Source organism: Octopus bimaculoides, chromosome 8, assembly GCF_046866305.1.
Source record: "Octopus bimaculoides isolate indiv1 chromosome 8, ASM4686630v1, whole genome shotgun sequence".
NCBI lineage: Eukaryota > Metazoa > Mollusca > Cephalopoda > Octopoda > Octopodidae > Octopus > Octopus bimaculoides.
Window position 1 is genome coordinate 25,076,183 of NC_142935.1, and position 7,500 is coordinate 25,083,682.

Sequence of the window (7,500 nt, forward strand, 5' to 3'; positions counted from 1 at the left end):
TGTAAAATTAACCTCAGCAGGATTTGTGCTAAACACAAATGACTAAAGATGTCAATCACCGGGTCATGTATCTCAAATAAAGGGAGATAGAATGACAAGGTCAAAGAAACGCTGGAAGCTGTTAGTGGATACGATTTCAATCTGTTAATTAAGTTAAGATCAGTGACAACTGGCTCACCATATCGTCTAAGGTTTCTTTTACTGTAACAAGTTGGCAGATATATCATGTATCGTGTTTCTATTTGTGTTGAGGTTTGTTTAAAAGGGCCTAGTTTTAGATATTTTGCACCTCATTTCTTAATATTCCAGCGTAATTTGGTAGGATTTAAGGTAAATTCTCACTCATTTATTCTTTTACTTGTTTCAGTCATTTGACTGCGGCCATGCTGAAGCACCGCCTTTAGTCGAGCAAATCGACCCCAGGACTTATTTTTTGGATGCCTAGTACTTATTCTATCAGTCTCTTTTACCGAACTGCTAAGTTACGGGGACCTAAACACACCAGCATCGGTTGTCAAGCGATGTTGGGGAGGACAAACACAGACACACAAACAGATACACACACATACATATATATATATACATATATACAACGGGATTCTTTCAGTTTCCGTCTACCAAATCCACTCACAAGGTTTTGGTCGGCCCGAGACTCTAGTAGAAGACACTTGCCCAAGATGCCACGCAGTGGGAATGAACCTGGAACCATGTGATTGGTAAGCAAGCTACTTACCACACAGCCACTCCTGAAAATATGTTTTGTGATTTATGCCTAGGCCAGCAAATTTGAGAGTAAACAAGATTATATCAATGCCCGCAGTACTTGACTGGCACTATATTTTAAGGACCTCTGGTGGGATGAAAGGCAAAGATGATTTGGTGAGATTTGAACTCAGAACATAAATGACCGGAAAAAAATTGTGTAAAGCGCTTTTTTTTTTCTCTGACCCTTTAGTATTTCTTTCAGCTCGTTCATATTCACGAAATATTAACGGGTTTATTTTACATTACTAAACAATAATAATAATTAGGAATTACAAGTTGGTGCCACTGTCTTGAATTTTGCAGTTTTCACAGCAGAATTACATCATATATACAAGAGAATGGTCCGGGCAATTGGCAGCAATATCATCAGAAAGTCATTATTATACCATTATCAGTGTTGCAAGCTGGCAGAAAAGCTGGAGTGTCCGACAAACAGCTCAACAGTAATTCTTCTACCTCTTTATGTCCAAAGCTCAACATTTCGCCGAAGTTGACTTTGCCTTCCATCCTTTCGAGAACATTAAATTAAGTATCAGTTGAGCACTGGGGTCGATGTAATAGACTGAAACTCCACCCCTTAAAAATTGCTGTCTTTATGCCAAAATATAAAACCGTTATATATTATTATTATCTGCGTGATGTGACCCAAACATAAATGATTAATTGAAAATACGTCGGTAAAATAAATGCTGAAAAGATAACGATATTAAAGAATTTAGACATCGAGGTTTCTTTATGACAGGAAACAGTTTCTTCAGGCTGCAGACTAGGAGCTTATAGTCTTATAGTAGAACATAATGTTGTGCTGTGCACAAGCGGCGATATATCTCAACGAGTTTAATAGTGTGGAAGCTGAAATAATTCCAGCATGTTATGACAGCTTCGTTTGCAATCCCTTCAGGTTAATTAGACCCGAGATAAAACGAAACTCTGAGCTAACATCTCAAATTATATATAATTAAGTCTCATTAATATTACGAAATTATAAAAGAAAACATGGCTTCATTAGCTCTCCTCCTCACTCTCTCTCTCTCTCTCTCTCTCTTTCTATCTCTCTCTCTCTATCTATCTATCTCTCTCTCTCATACACACACACACACACAGATACACACATACACACACATACTCACGAGCTAAGCGATAATCTATGAATACAGAAGCAGCATCGTAGTCGAAATATGTGTTGCTTGAATTGCATCAAAACGAAGAAATGAATCGTGGCTTACTATTAAGATTTATGTTTTAATTTTATTTCAATCATTGTATTCACCGTATTTTCTACAACATTAGATGTAAACGTATCTTAAACATAAGTTTCCGCTAGTTATCGACTGCATTTATCTTTGTTAGAGTCATCTGGTCATATATTATTAAGAATAACATTAAGTAATAGTAAATGAGGTTTGGTGAGTTAATACGATATTTATAACATTCTGTAAAACTGTGATGAATTTATGTTCGGATTGTCTTTACATGCTTATGTAGATGTAGAGGAAGACGTGGTGGCTGTGGTGGTCGTGGTGTGGGTGTTAGTGTTGGTGTTGTTGTTGTTGTTGGTGGTGGTCGTGGTGATGTGTATGTGTGTATCAAGGAGTGGGGAGGGCGGAGACTGTGTGTGTGTGTGTGTGTGTGTGTGTGTGTGTGTTTGTATAAATATATATACACATACATATATACATACATACCCAAGCATACACAGAAGAATATGTGCAAATAGAAATAGACACACATATACATGCATGCACACAGAATGCACCATACACACGCACACATACATACGTTCAAGCATACATGCATTTTGACATTTCCTTCAAACTATCCGACTTTAAAGTACAAAAAACGTTGAAAAGTTTTGCCATCGAAGTCTTTCCCAGGGGCAATCTTGACTGTCGCTGGAAAAAATATATTTCAAATGGATAATGGAAATTTTCTGATGAATGAAACAGCCGAACGCTGGAACCGACTATTATATATATACATATATATATATATATATATATATATGTGTGTGTGTGTGTGTGTGTGTACAATTCAAATATAGGATAAATCATTACAAGAATTTATCAAGTAGTTAGCATGAAAAAACCTCATAAGGGAAAAATCCATCAATTATTCCCTATAAATATATTTATTTATATTAAGGGCATTACTATACATAAATGCCTCACGCTAGGAGGCGACTCTAAAAGTCAAACTACCATAATAAACACATTTTTTCCGAACACGAGGGAATGCAACTCTCGAGGTGAGCCTCCTAAAAACAGACTTAACGCTTAATCATGATTTCGTAATTAGCGCCGTAATATGCACTCCTGATTACGAAATCATGATATTACAGTTATGTCTGCTTTTAGGAGGCTCGCTTCGAGAGTTGCATTCCCTCGTGTTCGGAAAAAAATGTGTTTATTATGGTAGTTTGGCTTTTAGAGTCCCTCCTAGCGCGAGGCATTCATATATAGTAATACCCTTAATATATTAATATATATTTTATATATATATGTATATATATATATATATGTATATATATATATATATTATATAAACAATATATGAGTATATGCATATATATGTACATGTATGTATATACCTTCATCCACATGTACATATAGATACATAACTGGGTACATGACGTGGCAAAAGAACATGGACAAAATGGTAAACAAAGTGCAACAAACAAGCAGGCCACATAGAAACATCCCCTTCATCAGCTACCACCATTAAAACCCCGGCGTTCTTCCCACGAACACAAATTAAATTGTTTTCGTGGAGGGTAGTGGCGGACGGAAAACAAGACAGGAAAACGAAACGGTGAAATAAACAAACAAAAAGGCTGTACAGCCAGACGTGAAGTGTGTATGTCTTGAACGCTGTGAAGCACGAACAGGAGGGGCAAATACGTACGTGCGAGCTTGAGGAGTCCAAGAACGAAAATGAGCAACGATAGGTAGAGAGGGAGAGAGATAGTAGTAGTAAGAGTGGGAGGCGAAGGACGAGCAGCGAGAGAGAGAGAGAGAGAAAGAGAGAGAGATAGAGAGAGAGAGACAGAGAGACAGAGATAGAGAGAGATAGTAGTGACAGGGAGAGGCGAAGAACAGTAGAGGGAAGAATAAGAGGGGGAGGTAGAGATAGAGATAGAGAGAGTCGCGTTAGAAAAATAGTTAAAACTTACTGTATATATATATATATATATATATATATATATATATATATATATATATATATATATATATATATATATATATATATATATATATATAATTGCTGTTTCCTTTCAGATATAATCAAAAAAAGTAATTGAAATTCGTTAGAATGACAGATCTATCGGACTTTCAAAACTCCGGAACAGAACCAAAACTTTCAGATAGGGACCGCCGGACTCTTACGCCAATTGTTAGAAAGGATCACAAAAGTACAGCTCCCTGTGGAGACAGCCAAAAGAAGCACTTGACACAGACTACCTTCTTCCAACTGTTAAATATGAAGGAGGATCTGTGATGATCGGGGAGTGGGGGGCTATATCTTGAAAATGCGCCGACCCAATGGTTTCTCTTGATGGCAGAATTAATAGTCAAGTCTATTTAAGCATTTTATCTGATCAAATTCATCATATGGTCGCGGAACTGTATCCGGAGGGAAACGCATTATTTCAGGATGATAATGTACCAAGTCACAAAGCTGAAGTTGTTACTGAATGGCACGAGGGACATTGTAGTGAAGTTGAACATCTGGCCACCATAGTACCCAGATCTCAATATTATTGAAGATTTATGGTGCATTTTACAAAAACAAGTAAGGAGTCGATATCTTCCAAAATCATCACTACAAGAACTGGAGACTGTTTAAACCGTATGGACAAAAATTCCTTTGGAAACAATTCTAAATTTCTACGAGTCCATACCTCGTAGAATTCAAGCTGTAATTACTACCAAAGACGGTCCTACCCCATATAGAAATAAATTTGAAATTTTAAGGTGTTTCCATTATTTTATCCAACCCCTTTACGTATATATATATATATTTATTATTATGATTGACCGTTGACTGAACACTATTCAATTTTTTTTCTCCGTGTTTTTCTCCTTGTCTCCGTATTCTTTCTGTTGAAGAGCGTAGCTCGAAACGTCAAAGACTTTCCGTATTCCCGAGCGTCATACTAATATATCCTTTTGTTATTTACACCACCTGTCCTCGTCTGTTGTTATTATTTGTATATTCTCCCATATATATATATATATATATATATATATATATATATATAATGGATATAATGGTATGTATATTGGTATATAACTATATTTTGCTGAACAAATAAATCTCAAATTCTATGTGGATATGAGCATGTATAAGATTAAATATACTCATGTGTGTGTGTGTGTGTGTGTGTGAAAGTGCAGGTCTATGCATTTTAGAGTACATTATACAGTTATTCGTCTGTGCTAGTAACCTGTATCTCCACATATATTCAGGTGTGTGTGCACGCGCGCATTTGTATAGGTGCGTGTGCGTGTGTGCGCGCGTGTATGTGTATGGGGTTGTGAGCGTGGTGTGTTGAAGGTCTTCAACATATTCGTTTGCTTTGTGTTTTGGTTTTTTTAACCAGAAAAAAAAAAAACATTGATGTGTTGTCTCTATGTTTGTTTACTTAAGGGCGTTCTCTTCCCCGAGGATCAACAATATCTGCGGTTTCACGTCAGATGTATGTGAATAGGCTTCAGTCTGTGGCGACGTGACTGTGTGCATATGAGTGTAATCAGGCTCCCCCCCCCCTACATACCTAATACCTACATACATAGCTATATATATATATATATATATATGTGTGTGTGTGTGTGTGTGTGTGTGTATGTATATATACATATATAGCTATGTATATATAGCATATATATATGTATATATATATGCGTATATATAGATATATATATATGTATATATAGTTATGTAGGTATTTTGTATGTATATAACTAAGTAGCTATCTACTGCATATATATATATATATATATATATATATATATATATATATACACACACATACATATATATATATATACATATATATATACACATAATATATATATATTCATATATATATATACATATATATATATATATAATATATATATGTACCTAAGCATATTTATATAAACATATATATGTATGTGTCTACAGATATATATGTACGTATATATATATATATATATATATATATATATATATATATATATATATATATACATATATACTTATATACACATACATTTCTGTCTCTCTCTCTCTGTCTCTCTCTCTATATATATACACACACACACACGCACACACTTGACTTTTGATGTTACGAGTTTTCTTAACAGCCCACCTTCTGCATGCTCTTTTAATACCGTGCCACAATCTTTAACAATGAAACTTTGCTTCTCTTAAGCTGGTATAATGTTGTTGTTGTTTTTGTTGTTGTCGTTGCTCTTTCTTTCTATTCTTTACAATATGACGGCCATCAACTAAAGCGTCAACACTGTTCCGCCGCCGCCACCCACACCATCACCATCACCACTATCGCCGCCACAACCACCTTCTGCAACTCTTACCGTTGTTGCCACCGTTCAAAACAATGGAGTTATGTATTGAAGCTTTCAGTCAGTATATTGTTCCGTCATCAAAAATCATAAAACAATAAACTTATGTTCACACACCCACACACTGGTCCGTCATCATATCGTCTTCTCCTTCATTACAGAGAGAATAAATGTTTATTTACCACGAAACGTTTGAGTTGCCACCACCACCTCCACCTCCACCACTACAACTACTAAGCATTTGGCTATATTTATTTCTTTATCGCCCACAGGGGGTTAAACATGGAGGGGACAAACAAAAACAGTCAAAGGGATTAAGTCGATTACATCGACCCCAGAGCGTAACTGGTAACTCTTTAATAGACCCCGAAAGGATGAAAGGCAAAGTCGACCTCGGCGGAATTTGAACTCAGAACGTAGCGGTAGACGAAATACCGCTAAGCATTTCGTCCAGCATGCTAATGTTTCTTATTTCTTTATTGCCCACAAGGGGCTAGATATAGAGGGGACAAACAAGGACAGACAAAGGGATTAAGTCGATTATATCGACCACAGTGCTCGCTGCTTAAGCACACGGCCATTTCTGCATCTATATAAGAAAGGAGACAGCTACGAAACCTTTATACTGTTGTTTGATCTACAGGACGTAGTAGCTACATCACCATCAAAATTCACACTAACGTCTGAGCCCTTCGCCTGTTCACAATATTTTCTTAAGATTCTACTACACTCTACAGTTTCCGTCGGTCCAATTTCATACACAACTCTTTAGTTAAAGGGACCGGCCATAATTCCGCGCAAGAGAATCGAAATTCAGGTCTCATCCTTGTGTAGCTCACTGCTTAAGCATTCGGCCACCTCTGCATTCATATAATTTGTTGTGGTAATTATGGAAAGAAAATATCGCTGGTATGTGTTGGCTGCAATCTAATGCATTGCGCAAAAAAGAAATGACATTACATCGATTACGACAACTAGAGATCCAGTTGATCTAATCAACCAATCAGCCTACCCGTGTAATTAAGACGCAAGTGGCTGAGTACTTCACAGACGCTTTTAATCATAATGTAGTATCAGGGAGAGGCAACATGGCATAGAATATGACAAAGCAAGTCCTTTGAATTACAGGTACTGCTGATTTTTGCCAGATGAGTGGACTGGAGCAACA